The 16,341-nt window shown below is 36.1% G+C and overlaps 1 long non-coding RNA gene across 2 annotated transcripts; it reads right to left on the bottom strand.

Annotated features, from left to right (window-relative positions):
* Positions 1–7,050: 7,050 nt before the first annotated feature.
* On the bottom strand, positions 7,051–16,093 carry LOC120354231. 2 transcript variants are annotated; one of them, XR_005572922.1, is made up of 4 exons: positions 15,171–16,093; positions 11,520–11,603; positions 10,315–10,432; positions 7,051–7,760 (listed from the first exon to the last, which is right to left on the bottom strand). It is a non-coding gene; the product is annotated as an uncharacterized LOC120354231 (long non-coding RNA). The 2 variants fall into 2 exon arrangements; XR_005572921.1 differs by lacking the exon at positions 7,051–7,760 and adding an exon at positions 8,267–8,933 and having other exon boundaries at positions 15,171–16,092.
* Between the last annotated feature and the right edge of the window lie 248 nt (positions 16,094–16,341).

Below are 16,341 nucleotides of genomic sequence, written 5' to 3'. Positions count from 1 at the left end.
TATTCTCTCTGAATCCTCAGAACCATAATCATCGAGGCTGTTTTCACAGTTTAAACAGAATCTGAGCAGCTGTTGGCTAAAATTTGAACTCATAATTTCATTATCTATCGTAATGTGTGATAATAAAATTTTTAGCGTTCAAAGCATAAGCTGTTCCGAATCCGTTCAAACTCCCTGTCTACAAACGGCACACAACTTGGATTCAGATGACAAGCTGATCGGAATTTGTTTAAACTCACTCTGGGCAAGCTGTCCACAATTTATTTATTCAAAACACTAGCTGTTCAGATTGAGTTTAAACTCACACTTTATAACAAAGGGTACCTACACAATGTGATGCATTATCACGAACTGATTCGATTCAGTTTAAACTCACTCTGGGCAAGCTGTCAACAATTTATTTATTCAAAACACCAGCTGTTCAGATTGAGTTTAAACTGACATTGCAAACTATCAATATTACTTTGATAAGTATTTGGAATAATAAACACCAGCTGATCTGATTCAGTTTAAGCCTACAATGCATGTGTAAACAGCCCGGGGCGGAACGTTTGAAATGTTCAAAAATATTGCAATAACTAAACGTGTGTAGGCCTATCTGTTGAATGAACCAATCCAATAGCTATGTACAATAATTGACTACTAGGCCTATAGTGTGCGCGGTCCACGTTATAAAGTCAGCATTGGTGTTGCTATCCTTGTCTATCTGCAGACAAAGCAGATAGCGCACATAGTTTATTTATTTGAGTAAAGAAAGAATTGAATTGAAAGCATGTTATTAACAACAGGATTACACAATCAATATTGGCTTAATATCAGTTTCTACCTGTTTTATCCATTAAGCCTGGTTTTCATTAGTAGAGTTAGTGGTTGATTTCCCTGGGCAAGTACTAACTATCTTGTGAACTCTCCCAATGAAAACGATCATGGTAGAGTACTAGTTTTTAGTAGAGCAGAGTGGGATAGCACTCTACCACTTGCCTTCCCCCACCACCGCTTCTCACTCTACTCTACCACTACTATGCAATGAAAACAGTGTCGAGCTAGTAGAGTAGAGTCGTGTCGTAGGCCATCAAGTTTAAGGCTGTGCAAAGGCTAAAAATGAAATTTCTACTGGTGATATTTTTCAAAGCTTTTCGATTTGTTATTCAATTTATCAAAAATAACTCAACTAAAAGTTATTTTTGATTATTTTTAGTAAATTGAATAACTATCTTAAAAATTGATATTTTAATAAATATTAAAATTGATACAGAAAATTTTTGTTTTACTAGATCAACAATAAATACCATGAAGAATCTATCCTCTAAATCTCATGGATTTATCTCTTAAGGTGCGTACAGATTTACGCGCCGCGAACATGAGCAATTCACTTTTAATCAGCTGATGCCATGCTTTTTATATCTATATCTTATACCGTTTCTGTAAAAATACAGATATAGTCAGCTGATTAAAAGTAAATTGCTCATGTTTGCGGAGCGTATATCTGTACGCACCTTTACCGAATTTGAAATGTTCTGTCCCAAAAATTTAAACTTTAGGCGCTCATATCTCAAAAAGTAATGATCAGAAAAAAAATGTTTTCCTGAGAAAACTTTTTCATTTCGATAGCTTGATGATATACAAATCAAAAAACTTTGAAAAAAATATCTCGAGTAAAAAGTTTATTTTTAGCCTTTGCACAGCCTTAATAAAGTGTAAATAATATAATGCTATATTTAACAACATAATGACGAAATATTACTGTTAATCGCTAAATGGCTTTGTTTACATGTCATATCTAGGAGACACAGTGATTGTACATGGATTGAAATTTTGTAGATAGTATTCTTATCAACAATATACTACATCTTAAGATATCATGATAGTAAATCATAATATCAACAACAAATTATGAGAGTATCATGAGAATCAAGAAAGAAGAAAGGGTTAAAATGGCGTTATATATACAATCGATAAAAAAAACTTGCTTATTTTCAAGTACTCGCGAGGCATTTTATTAAATTTGAGGGCGCTGAATCTGAAATCACAATTTCTCTATCTCCATATTTACGCGATTTAGGTTTTGGTGGATAGGCAGGCAAAAGACGGACGGTTTGATGGAAAAAGATTGCCGGCCGAAACAATTCAAGTTGGACGACTTAAGCTTGAAGACCGACCGATCCGTTTTACCGTCCAGACGCAACGACTTACATGCTCCGACTTTTGCTTGAGCAAAAGACTGAAGCTAAACTTGAGCGTCTGAACCGGGCTTTAAGGGCTTTAGTTCTGTTCACTAGACAACACACTTTACCTGCTATTCTCAATTGCAGTGAAAACAGTTACTCGACCAAGTAAGTAGAGTAGTTAGTATGCCAGTTACTCGACCAAGTAAGTAGAGTAGAGTTAGTATGCCAGTTACTCGACCAAGTAAGTAGAGTAGTTAGTATGCCAGTTACTTGACCAAGTAAGTAGAGTATAGTTAGTATCCAGTTACTCGACCAAGTAAGTAGAGTTAGTATGCCATTACTCGACCAAGTAAGTAAGTAGAGTTAGTATGCCAGTTACTCGACCAAGTAGTAGAGTAGAGTTAGTATCCAGTTACTCGACCAAGTGAGTAGAGTAGAGTTAGTATCCAGTTACTCGACCAAGTAAGTAGAGTATAGTTAGTATCCAGTTACTCGACCAAGTAGTAGAGTAGAGTTAGGATGCCAGTTACTCGACAAGTAAGTAGAGTAGAGTTAGTATGCCAGTTACTTGACCAAGTAAGTAGAGTAAGTTAGTATTCCAGTTACTCGACCAGTAAGTAGAGTAGAGTAGTATGCCAGTTACTCGACAAGTAAGTAGAGTAAGTTAGTATGCCAGTTACTCGACCAAGTAAGTAGAGTAAAGTTAGTATTCCAGTTACTCGACCAAGTAAGTAGAGTTAGTATGCCAGTTACTAGACCAAGTAAGTAGAGTAAGTTAGTATGCCAGTTACTCGACCAAGTAAGTAGAGTATAGTTAGTATCCAGTTACTCGACCAAGTAAGTAGAGTAAGTTAGTATGCCAGTTACTCGACCAAGTAAGTAGAGTATAGTTAGTATGCCAGTTACTCGACCAAGTAAGTAGAGTAAAGTTAGTATGCCATTACTCGACCAAGTAAGTAGAGTAGTTAGTATGCCAGTTACTCGACCAAGTAAGTAGAGTTAGTATGCCAGTTACTCGACCAAGTAAGTAGAGTTAGTATGCCAGTTACTCGACAAGTAAGTAGAGTAAGTTAGTATTCCAGTTACTCGACCAAGTGAGTAGAGTAGAGTTAGTATGCAGTTACTCGACCAAGTGAGTAGAGTAGAGTTAGCTCGGTAGAGTTAGTATGCCAGTACTCGACCAAGTAAGTAAGTAGAGTTAGTATGCCAGTTACTTGACCAAGTAAGTAGAGTAAGTTAGTATGCCAGTTACTCGACCAGTAAGTAGAGTAGAGTTAGTATCCAGTTACTCGACCAAGTATAGAGTAGAGTTAGTATGCCAGTTACTTGACCAAGTAAGTAGAGTAAGTTAGTATGCCAGTTACTCGCCAAGTAAGTAGAGTTAGTATGCCAGTTACTCGCCAAGTAAGTAGAGTAGAGTTAGCTCGGTAGAGTTAGTATGCCAGTTACTTGACCAAGTAAGTAGAGTTAGTATGCCAGTTACTCGACAAGTAAGTAGAGTATAGTTAGTATCCAGTTACTCGACCAAGTAAGTAAGTAGAGTTAGTATGCCATTACTCGACCAAGTAAGTAGAGTTAGTATGCCATTACTCGACCAAGTAAGTAGAGTGGAGTTAGGATGCCAGTTACTCGACCAAGTATAGAGTAGAGTTAGTATCCAGTTACTCGACCAGTAAGTAGAGTAGAGTTAGCTCGGTAGAGTTAGTATGCCAGTACTCGACCAAGTAAGTAGAGTTAGTATGCCAGTTACTCGACCAAGTAAGTAGAGTGGAGTTAGGATGCCAGTTACTCGACAAGTAAGTAGAGTAGAGTTAGCTCGGTAGAGTTAGTATGCCAGTTACTCGACCAAGTAGTAGAGTAGAGTTAGCTCGGTAGAGTTAGTATGCAGTTACTCGACCAAGTAAGTAAGTAGAGTTAGTATGCCAGTTACTTGACCAAGTAAGTAGAGTAAGTTAGTATGCCAGTACTCGACCAAGTAAGTAGAGTAGAGTTAGTATGCAGTTACTCGACCAAGTAAGTAGAGTTAGTATGCCAGTTACTCGACCAAGTAAGTAGAGTTAGTATGCAGTTACTCGACCAAGTAAGTAGAGTTAGTATGCCAGTTACTTGACCAAGTAAGTAGAGTTAGTATGCCAGTTACTTGACCAAGTAAGTAGAGTTAGTATGCCAGTTACTTGACCAAGTAAGTAGAGTTAGTATGCCAGTTACTCGACCAAGTAAGTAGAGTAAAGTTAGTATGCCAGTTACTCGACCAAGTAAGTAGAGTAGAGTTAGTATGCCAGTTACTCGACCAAGTAAGTAGAGTAGAGTTAGTATGCCAGTTACTCGACCAAGTAAGTAGAGTAGAGTTAGTATGCCAGTTACTCGACCAAGTAAGTAGAGTAGAGTTAGTATGCCAGTTACTCGACCAAGTAAGTAGAGTAGAGTCAGTATGCCAGTTACTCGACCAGTAAGTAGAGTAGAGTTGTATGCCAGTTACTCGCCAAGTAAGTAGAGTAAGTTAGTATGCCAGTTACTCGACCATGTAAGTAGAGTAGAGTTGTATGCCAGTTACTCGACAAGTAAGTAGAGTAGAGTTAGCTCGGTAGAGTTAGTATGCCATTACTCGACCAAGTAGTAGAGTAGAGTTAGCTCGGTAGAGTTAGTATGCCAGTTACTCGACCATGTAAGTAGAGTAGAGTTAGTATGCCAGTTACTCGCCAAGTAAGTAGAGTAGAGTCAGTATGCCAGTTACTCGCCAAGTAAGTAGAGTAGAGTTAGTATGCCAGTTACTCGACAAGTAAGTAGAGTAAGTTAGTATGCCAGTTACTCGACCAAGTAAGTAGAGTTAGTATGCCAGTACTCGACCAAGTAAGTAGAGTAAGTTAGTATGCCAGTTACTCGACCATGTAAGTAGAGTAGAGTTAGCTCGGTAGAGTTAGTATGCCAGTTACTCGACCATGTAAGTAGAGTAGAGTTAGCTCGGTAGAGTTAGTATGCCATTACTCGACCAAGTAAGTAGAGTAAAGTTAGTATGCCAGTTACTCGACCAAGTAAGTAGAGTAGAGTTAGCTCGGTAGAGTTAGTATGCAGTTACTCGACCAAGTAAGTAGAGTAGAGTTAGCTCGGTAGAGTTAGTATGCCAGTTACTCGACCATGTAAGTAGAGTAGAGTAGTATGCCAGTTACTCGCCAAGTAAGTAGAGTAGAGTTAGCTCGGTAGAGTTAGTATGCCAGTTACTCGACAAGTAAGTAGAGTAAGTTAGTATGCCAGTTACTCGCCAAGTAAGTAGAGTTAGTATGCCATTACTCGACCAAGTAAGTAGAGTAGAGTCAGTATGCCAGTTACTCGACCAAGTAAGTAGAGTTAGTATGCCAGTTACTCGACAAGTAAGTAGAGTAGAGTTAGATGCCAGTTACTCGACCATGTAAGTAGAGTAGAGTTGTATGCCAGTTACTCGACCAGTAAGTAGAGTAGAGTTGTATGCCAGTTACTCGCCAAGTAAGTAGAGTTAGTATGCAGTTACTCGACCAAGTGAGTAGAGTAGAGTTAGTATGCCAGTTACTCGACAAGTAAGTAGAGTAAGTTAGTATGCCAGTTACTCGACAAGTAAGTAGAGTAGAGTCAGTATGCCAGTTACTCGACAAGTAAGTAGAGTAGAGTTAGTATGCCATTACTCGACCAAGTAGTAGAGTAGAGTTAGCTCGGTAGAGTTAGTATGCCATTACTCGACCAAGTAGTAGAGTAGAGTTAGCTCGGTAGAGTTAGTATGCCAGTTACTCGACAAGTAAGTAGAGTAGAGTTGTATGCCAGTTACTCGACCAAGTAAGTAAGTAGAGTTAGTATGCAGTTACTCGACCAAGTAAGTAGAGTTAGTATGCCAGTACTCGACCAAGTAAGTAAGTAGAGTTAGTATGCAGTTACTCGACCAAGTAGTAGAGTAGAGTTAGCTCGGTAGAGTTAGTATGCAGTTACTCGACCAAGTAAGTAGAGTAGAGTTAGCTCGGTAGAGTTAGTATGCAGTTACTCGACCAAGTAAGTAGAGTAGAGTCAGTATGCCAGTTACTCGACCATGTAAGTAGAGTAGAGTTAGTATGCAGTTACTCGACCAAGTAGTAGAGTAGAGTTAGATGCCAGTTACTCGACAAGTAAGTAGAGTAGAGTTAGATGCCAGTTACTCGACAAGTAAGTAGAGTAGAGTTAGATGCCAGTTACTCGACCAAGTAAGTAGAGTTAGTATGCCAGTACTCGACCAAGTAAGTAGAGTAGAGTCAGTATGCCAGTTACTCGACAAGTAAGTAGAGTAGAGTCAGTATGCCAGTTACTCGACAAGTAAGTAGAGTAGAGTCAGTATGCCAGTTACTCGACAAGTAAGTAGAGTAGAGTTAGTATGCCAGTTACTCGACCAAGTAAGTAGAGTAGAGTTAGTATGCCAGTTACTCGACCACTAACTCTACTAGTGAAAACCAGGCTTTAATGAATAAGATATCAGATGAGATGTAGGCCTACTGGAATAACTTTGGATCACACATCTATCCACTACACAAGGTTTTGGCAATAGAGATTCGGCAATTCTGCCGTTCTATCATTTCAACTGACTTTATAAAACGTGAATCTCCTCACTCTAGGTGCAAAGTTTAGAATTTAGAAATCTATCAACAAAACTACTGTCATACTATATTAGCTACTATACCAAGGTCCACGTTATAGTGGCAGTGGAGAAAGATAGGAGAACAACGTTGCCGATCCTCCGCCTTCTATAGACGGTAGCTGATACAGGTTTATTGATGTAATATTAACTGTTCATTCTCGTTTGAAATAATCAATTATATTTTATCAAGCAAGAAAATATATTTTTCATTAGTGAATTTTCAAAATTAAATATGTTGTTGATTATATTTCTACATTGTTAAAAAACGATCTGGCAACAAAGCAAAGCAAGAGATAGCGCTATCCGCTTTGTTGAATGATAGACAAGGATAGCAATACTAAACACTGCCATTATAACATTGACCTCACTATAGACATTCAGATAATTCTACACTAAGACCCAGTTGCACATAAGCCTGTTAAATTTTAATCACGATTAAATTCTACGAGAACCAAACCGAGAAGGGTTTTCTTTAAAGAAGGCTTCTCTGATTGGTACATGTGGCATTTATTTATTGAGGTTAGCACAAACAATTCAATGAGCGGAAAAGAGAAAAACAGGCTATTGCCCAAAACTTCCTCTAATTTAGTTTCAAACTGTCCAAGTATTATACATAGGTTATGTTCATTTCAATTTCTACACAAAATCTTGAATCTTAAATCTACACACTTAATTAAATTCAAGTTTTGCAGTCTGCAGATTTTCATTGTAATCAAATTAAATCATCAATCTGCATTTAATCGGCATTATAAGTTAACAGACGTTTGTGCAAACTGGGGTAAATCTAGAACTAACTCACAGTTTTGTGAAACAACGTCAAATCGTCGTCAGCTTCCAGCTATAAGAATGATGTAGCAGAAGAGATACGGAGAACGAAGCAGGAGAAGAAGAAGAAGAAGAAGAAGAAGAAGAAGAAGAAGAAGAAGAAGAAGAAGCCTGTCGACTCACTCACGCTGTCCGCACTGAAAACAACAATCATTTATTTAAAGAAATCGCTAACAAAATTAAATATCATATCAATATTTATTTAAAAAAACAACATATTTTATTAAAAAAGTTTGACTGATTTTTAGCAAAGCACAAACAAGATTACTTGATGTTAAATTATGTACCTAATTATTATTATTGAACGAAAATCCAAATTAAATGCTGTAATCAGCCCCGAAGACTTATGCTACTGCAAATATTGCATAACAGGGTAAACAGCTATAGTGAGGCAGTTATAGTGAACAGTTATAATGGCAGTGGAGAAAGATAGGAGAAAACATTGCCGATTCTCTGTCTTGCCAATGCCTTCTATAGACGGTATCTGATAACTGTTCATTCTCGTTTAAAATAATAATTTATTGAGCAAGAAATTATCTTTTTCAATGATTTCATAATAATTAAGATGAACTATTTTGTTAATTAATTATCAATTCTACATTGTTAAAAGACGATTTGGCAACATAGCATAGCGAGAAAGAGATAGCGCTATCCGCTTTGTTGAATGATAGACAAGGATAGCAATACTAAACACTGCCATTATAACATTGACCTCACTATAGACATTCAGATAATTCTACACTAAGACCCAGTTGCACATAAGCCTGTTAAATTTTAATCACGATTAAATTCTACGAGAACCAAACCGAGAAGGGTTTTCTTTAAAGAAGGCTTCTCTGATTGGTACATGTGGCATTTATTTATTGAGGTTAGCACAAACAATTCAATGAGCGGAAAAGAGAAAAACAGGCTATTGCCCAAAACTTCCTCTAATTTAGTTTCAAACTGTCCAAGTATTATACATAGGTTATGTTCATTTCAATTTCTACACAAAATCTTGAATCTTAAATCTACACACTTAATTAAATTCAAGTTTTGCAGTCTGCAGATTTTCATTGTAATCAAATTAAATCATCAATCTGCATTTAATCGGCATTATAAGTTAACAGACGTTTGTGCAAACTGGGGTAAATCTAGAACTAACTCACAGTTTTGTGAAACAACGTCAAATCGTCGTCAGCTTCCAGCTATAAGAATGATGTAGCAGAAGAGATACGGAGAACGAAGCAGGAGAAGAAGAAGAAGAAGAAGAAGAAGAAGAAGAGAAGAAGAAGAAGAAGAAGCCTGTCGACTCACTCACGCTGTCCGCACTGAAAACAACAATCATTTATTTAAAGAAATCGCTAACAAAATTAAATATCATATCAATATTTATTTAAAAAAACAACATATTTTATTAAAAAAGGTTGACTGATTTTTAGCAAAGCACAAACAAGATTACTTGATGTTAAATTATGTACCTGATTATTATTATTGAACGAAAATCCAAATTAAATGCTGTAATCAGCCCCGAAGACTTATGCTACTGCAAATATTGCATAACAGGGTAAACAGCTATAGTGAGGCAGTAATAGTGAACAGTTATAATGGCAGTGGAGAAAGATAGGAGAAAACATTGCCGATTATCTGTCTTGCCAATGCCTTCTATAGACGGTATCTGATAACTGTTCATTCTCGTTTAAAATAATAATTTATTGAGCAAGAAATTATCTTTTTCAATGATTTCATAATAATATTAAGATGAACTATTTTGTTAATTAATTATCAATTCTACATTGTTAAAAGACGATTTGGCAACATAGCATAGCGAGAAAGAGATAGCGCTATCCGCTTTGTTGAACGATAGACAAGGATAGCAATACCATTGCTAATCAAACACTGCCATTATAACGTGGACCTAACAATAGCACAAGAGTCCAATTCCATGATAATTTGCAAGTCTAAAAAACCCAACAAAACTGAATAGAAATCCAATCAAAACATGTTAGAAGATTAATAATAATAATAATATCGAGTGACCTGGCTGGCTCAGGTCTGGTGTCAGAGTTTTCAGGTCGCAACTGATCAATTTCAGGGCCTCTCACATCACCTAACGACTGCTTTTTAGGCAGCCGGGACCGACGGCTTAACGTGTCCATCCGAAACACGGGAGTGGCCCGAGATAAATATCTTGTTAGAAGATTAACGTGTAACAGCCATACTTGAATGCTGTAACACTCTTTATACAAATGCCGACATTTTGCAGTGAATCAGCACACTAGAGATTCAGCTAAAGCAGTCATTATAAGAGAATATTGGACAAGTATACAGGTAAATTAAGCAATTTACCAGTTTAGCACCCAACCCTCCAGGAAGAAGACCCCGCGGGAGACCACAACAGAGATGGTGGCAACAGTTTAACACTGACATGGAGCGACAGAGAAAGATGCTGAGGAGTGAACTACCTGGAGACTGTTGGTGCGGTCAAATATCAACTTAGGTGGCCGAGGTAGTAAGGCTCAACTTACACTTACGCGACTCAGGTGAAGAAGAGACTGGACTCTAGTGGAGAGCATGTGTTTCCAAATGGTGACACTCAGACCAGTCGATTTTAGTCTCCGCGACGTCTCCACCTGAGTGGCGTAAGTGTCAGTTGAGCCTAAGAGTAAGAGTAAATGAAGCAATAGTTGAACAGGTTTTGAAAAGACTGACCTGCGATGAAGGGTGTGCTCCATCAGACCAAGGTGCCAAGCTGCTAGGCTTCACCAATACATTGCACAACTCGTCTCTTTAAGTATCTCCTCTCCTCCACCAATTTGTTGGTCCACACCTATAAATAAAATGATAACATTTTCATCTCTGAAAATTTCCCATCCTACTAGACATTCTATTTTTAACTTGAATTTAATCAATGCGAATTATCAAACCCAAAAAATATGTTACAATAAACTATAATTCCACCAAGTGCCGCTTGCACAAAAGCCGGTTAAAGTTAACCGTGGTTAACTTCACGAGAACCAATCAGAGAAGGCGTTTTTGAAAAGACAGCTTCTCTGATTAGTTCTCCTGGAATTAATCACGGTTAAAATTTAACCAGCTTTTGTGCAACCGGCACCCAGCCTTCATTTTTCTGCTGTTCGCGAGTGATAGAAGTTATGATGATTGGAAGACATAATAGATCTTATAAATCAAAACAGTGACAAGTGATCTTTAAAGATAAAAGTTGGTGGAGCTGACCAAAAAGCGGTCACCCATCCAACGACAGCACTGAGCGCCCGTCACACTTACTTGTACCATAGAGAAACAATAGCATAAGTAGATATCCCATGGTATACGGCGTTCATGTCGCAGCTTTTACTGTTATCTCAAGCCGATAGTCCACGCAGTTCTTTCCCGTGAAGCTGTGTGACGCTGGTAGTCTCTCATATTGGGCCGTTCATAGACTATCACCCCAACAAAACAGTAAAAACCTACAGTAATCGATAATGATCGGCTTGAGATAACAGTAACAGTTGCGACATGAACGCCGTATACCATGGGATATCTACTTACACTATTGTTTATCTATGCTTGTACTAACACAACAAAAATAACATAAAAAACGATGACACATCACAACATGAGTAATTATTTTTCGATTATTCTTCAATTAAATAGAATATAAAATTTTATTAATAGCTGGACAGGGAAGGTGTGGTATTATATTATGATATCTCTCATCATTGTTTCATTATTTTGCATTGAAACTAAATAGCACATTTATCTACACATAACCGCATTGTGTTGAGCTACAAGGCATAGCCTCTCAAGCATTTTCGTACAATTACTTTAATTTTAATCAATTCCAGACATTACATAACACAGAATCAATAGTGAAAATAAGATAGTTAAATAGTGAGATAAGTTATAAGCCTCACCTGTCAAGTGCCATACTAGAAAGCTGTGGTCCATGACAGGAGTGAATCAGTAGCCAAGCTCCAATCGATGCGTTGCTGACACATCTACAACATAACACAAAAACACACATTGAAATCTCGCTAAATTCCCAATCGCATTTGAAATTACGAAGCCAGCAATAAATCATGAAGAAACAATTTTCAAGTTGTATAAAATAAGGTTCACATTTTTAAAATTTCAAATATTTTATAAGGCGTTCTTGGCTGAGGATGATACCGACATCATTCCAAGGCTTGTGCGCAGGTTGATTATCTATAACTATACAATAAAGGAAAGAATCGGCTTATATAGGTAGGGGGATAGGAAATTCACGAATGACGCATCATCACGTCTCAACTACTCAACTCATTAACTTGAAATTTGGGATATATAGACCCGATTGCACAAAAGCCGATTAAAATTTGAACGTGATTAATTTTACGAGAAGTTGTTTTTGAAAAGTCGGCTTTTCTGATCGATTCTCGTGGAATTAGGCTAATGACGATTAAAATTTAACCCGCTTTTGTGCAACAGGCACTTAGATTCTGATTTATCGAGGATGGTTATTTATTTATTATTTATAGATACAATTATTACAAATCATATAAATATGATCGGGATCGAACAACAGGCTTGGCTCAAAACTATTCTATTCCCGAATTTTTATTATTTATTTGTGGACAGAATCACAAATCATAAAAATATGATTAGGAAGGAACAAAAGGCTTGGCCCAAATCTATTCCATTCCTAAATTTTGATAAAATAATAAAATGTGCCAAAAATATGTTATGTTTCTACTGTAAAACGTTCAAACGTTATTATGAATAACATAGTCTATCCAATAAAATAGGTTATGCTTGCAAGTTCAAATTCTTTTTTGCCAAAAAATATAATTTTGGGCTAGAAATTTTGAATTTAATAAAATTAAGACACCAAATTGTAGTCAAAACCTAATTATCACTGCACATTGAATAACTATTAGGTATATTTTGAATTCTTCAAAATTTCATTGGTCTAGTAATTTAAACTGAGAATGGAATTAGTAACGCAACAACTCCTTAATTATTATTACAATGTACGGGCCCCAACATAAAAACCTAAACCGTGCAGTTTCATAGGTTAGATTAACCGATAAGCTATTCGTACAACATAAAAAACTTTGGCTAAAATTCATAGAAGTAAATTGAACCTTTTAAAATACAACAACTTCAATTAATATTTGATTATTCAAGAGGTAAGTTATTAGGTTTGAATCAAAACTAAACAAGAATCAAGTGGATAAGAAAACGCAACAAGGTTTGAATGAGATGAGTATATGGTGCACAGAAAATAAGCTGGTACTAAACCAAAAGAAAACGTGTGTGATGCAGTTCCATAATGTTAAGAAAAGAGACTTTAGTCCACGTTTGCGCATTGGTGATCAACACTTGCAATTGAATGAAAATGCCAAATACTTGGGAGTACACATTGCTGACAATCTACGTTGGGAAGAACACATTAATAATGTTGCTAAAAGATTAAACGTAGTGTGTTGCCTTGCACGTCGCCTGCAGAAAGTAGTGGACACTGAAGTATTGATGAAAGTTTATTATGGCTGCTTCCACAGTGTTTTAACATATGGCATCATATTCTGGGGAAATTGCACAGAAGCAGAAAGAGTATTCTTACTGCAAAAAAGAATAGTCAGAATTATAAGTGGTGCACACTATATTGAACATTGCAAACCAATATTCAGGAAGTTACAAGTGTTAACATTAACGGATGTGTACATACTGGAGTCAGCGACAACAATCCTGAAATATCCTGATCATTTTGAAAGAAACTCCAGCATTCACCACCACAATACTAGGCAGAGAGGGAACGTCCACATAGATAGACAACGGACAACACTAGCCTTGAATAGTACAAGGAATGTAGCCAGCAGGGTGTTTAACAGGCTCCCCTTAGACATAAGGAGGTATAGTGATCCTGCAATCTTCAGAAAATCTTTGAAGACATATCTGCTGGAAAAGAACTACTATTCCATGAAAGAGTTCTGGGAGGACGTCTGACCTCAAGTTGAATCGGACAAACGACGACCACGGCTGCAAAGCTTCCAGTGGGATCATCACAAGTATGCAAGTAAGTAAGATAACCTGTTGAATACGATCACCTATCCGCTAACCGGCTATTGAACGTTTGTAAATGCATAAAAATAATAAGGAAATAATAGTCAAAAGCTATATGAAATGTGATGAATATCAATAATAAAAAGTAAATTTTATAATGTACTTTACCTAAAATGTAGATAGAACGAAAATTCAGTCAACGTTTGAGCAAATCAGTCCATTGTCAAGAGCACTTACGTTTGTGGATTCAGATAAATGTAGCACAATTACGTAATTAGAAAATGAAAAATTATGTTGGAAGACTGTTATTTCGAACAGATATACTTTAGAATTACAATAATTCATTATTATCAAGGAAACTTTAAAAAATTAACACTAAAATCCGGCTGTTGTTGTTTTGACAAGACAAGACTGACAGAGCAGAAAAGTCTGCTAGAGTCAAGAGCACTTAGGTTTGTAGTCAGATGAATGTAGCACTAATAGCACATTCACGCAATTAGAAAATATAAAATTGTGTTGAAAAAATTGTTATTTTGAACAAATATAGTTTAGAATTACAATAATTATCAAGGAAACTTTAAAATATTCTCTAAGATCCTACAGTTGTTGTTTTGACACGGTTGGTTGGTTGCAGGCAGAGAGCAGAAAGCTATATTGCCAACATGACGGAACTAAGTTGACCTACATTTATTTATTTAACTGATATTCCTTCAATTCATTTTGGAATTTATGATACAGAAATTAAAAATTTCTAATTATATAATATATAAAACGGATAAATTCATACAAAATTCCAGTTTATCGATATTATTTGAGATATAGTAACAAACTATCTTCGACGAGCATCAACAGAAGAAACTAATATCAGTATGGCTGTGGCACTGTACCTTCAAATTCAAAATTTCGCATTTCTACGTTATGGCGTCGACACTAAAATGAGATTCAAAACAAGCTGTCAGAATTGGTTGGATCTAAAATACATATGTTATGCTGAAGAAATTCTGACAGCAAAAATAGAACATGAAAAACCTCAACTCACAGAAACCCAAAAATCGTAATAAAACTTCCGAAATACAAAGCTATATCCATGTAAAACACAACTAAATTCTTATATCTGCTAAAATTAATATTATAATTAAGCATAGAGTACGATTTCAGATATTTCGAAGAGAAATTGTCCTGAACTGATCCAGTTATTTGCAGCTAGCTCAATAAGATTTCAAATTGAGAGTTAAAAATACTCAAATAATTGACCATTATTCAATGTATTTTTAGTTAATTAATAGAGAGATCTAATGCAAATAAACTAAAACAGCCGCCCTTCTCTGTACAACTCGAATCATTCTGAAATCTTACAATAGCCTAATGACTAGGTTATTTAAAATAGGATGAGTGAATGATGAGAAATGACCTAAACATTCTATCTACAATCAATATCAATGATAATAAAATTATTTTTCAGAGATAATAGCACGAACAATTGGATGAGTGTGAGTTATGATTGATGAAAAACAAGATCCTACCTCTGTTACGGCCTTGGGTTCTCATCACTTGACACTTCATATTAAAATTTTACACAAAACTATCACACAGCCGGAAAATCAATTACACCACTAATAATGACATTGAAATAGCTTCATAATTCATACAAGCAATGATAATAAACTGTAATTTAAATATATCAATCGATGAAAATTAGTAGGACACGATGTGATGACCAGCTACCACGAAGCTATCACGTCTCTGACTGCACCCTGCACGATCTTGTCTCTACATCCCCAATCAGTGAGCCAATCGCAGCGCTCCAAACAAAGTGAACTGGGCTTCTCAGCCAATGGCCGGCCGGCTTTCACCCAAATTCTTGACGACTGCACAAACGTACGGAAGGTTGAAAAATCTTTCAAGATGTCCTGATATAGGCCTATATTTGATTAAAATCCCGAAAATGTCAAAAATTATTCAATACATGAAAGCTTGAAATAAACGCAATTCGAGTTCCTAATACGTTTTAGAAATTTGAAATTGGAATTACTGTATTTTTAATAGCATTTCAAGGGATGGAAAAACAAAAGTTGTTGCTAATTTGATTGAATTCTTGCCGACTAAACAAAGGAACCGAAGGTTCTAGAATATTTCAAGATGGCCTGATATTTATTTGATTAAAATCCCGAAAATGTCAAAATATTATTCAATACATGAACGCTTGAAATAAACGCAATTTGAGTTCCAAATACGTTTTAGAAATTTGAAATGGGAATTACTGACTTTTTAAAAGCGTTTTAAGAGATGTAGGTAAAATAAATTTGTTGCTAATTTGATTGAAATGAAAAATGCTACCAAAAGCCGACTATCATAACGGCAGCCATAATGAATGGGGTATAACATTTCAATATTTATTACGATGAGGCACAATGTATGGTGATTCAAGAAGATGGATAAATAAGGCTGTTTACGTGTGCTATTTCATGAAAATCCAAGATAAAATGATTTCTAAGCTAAATTAATTCGAAATAAGCATTGAATCTCGATCAAATTTAAAAAAATAACATATTCATAGACAAACAACTACCCTAGTCAATTAATTAGATCAAGTAAAGTACTTTTGAATAAAGAATAGATTTTAGAAAAGGTAATGAGCCAGTCATATCTTATAATTTTAGGGTAGAATGGCAAAAACAAGAAAGAATAATTGCT

Source organism: Nilaparvata lugens, chromosome 14 (genome assembly GCF_014356525.2).
Source record: "Nilaparvata lugens isolate BPH chromosome 14, ASM1435652v1, whole genome shotgun sequence".
NCBI classification, from domain to species: Eukaryota; Metazoa; Arthropoda; class Insecta; order Hemiptera; family Delphacidae; genus Nilaparvata; species Nilaparvata lugens.
This window is presented reverse-complemented; position numbering and strand designations above follow the sequence as displayed.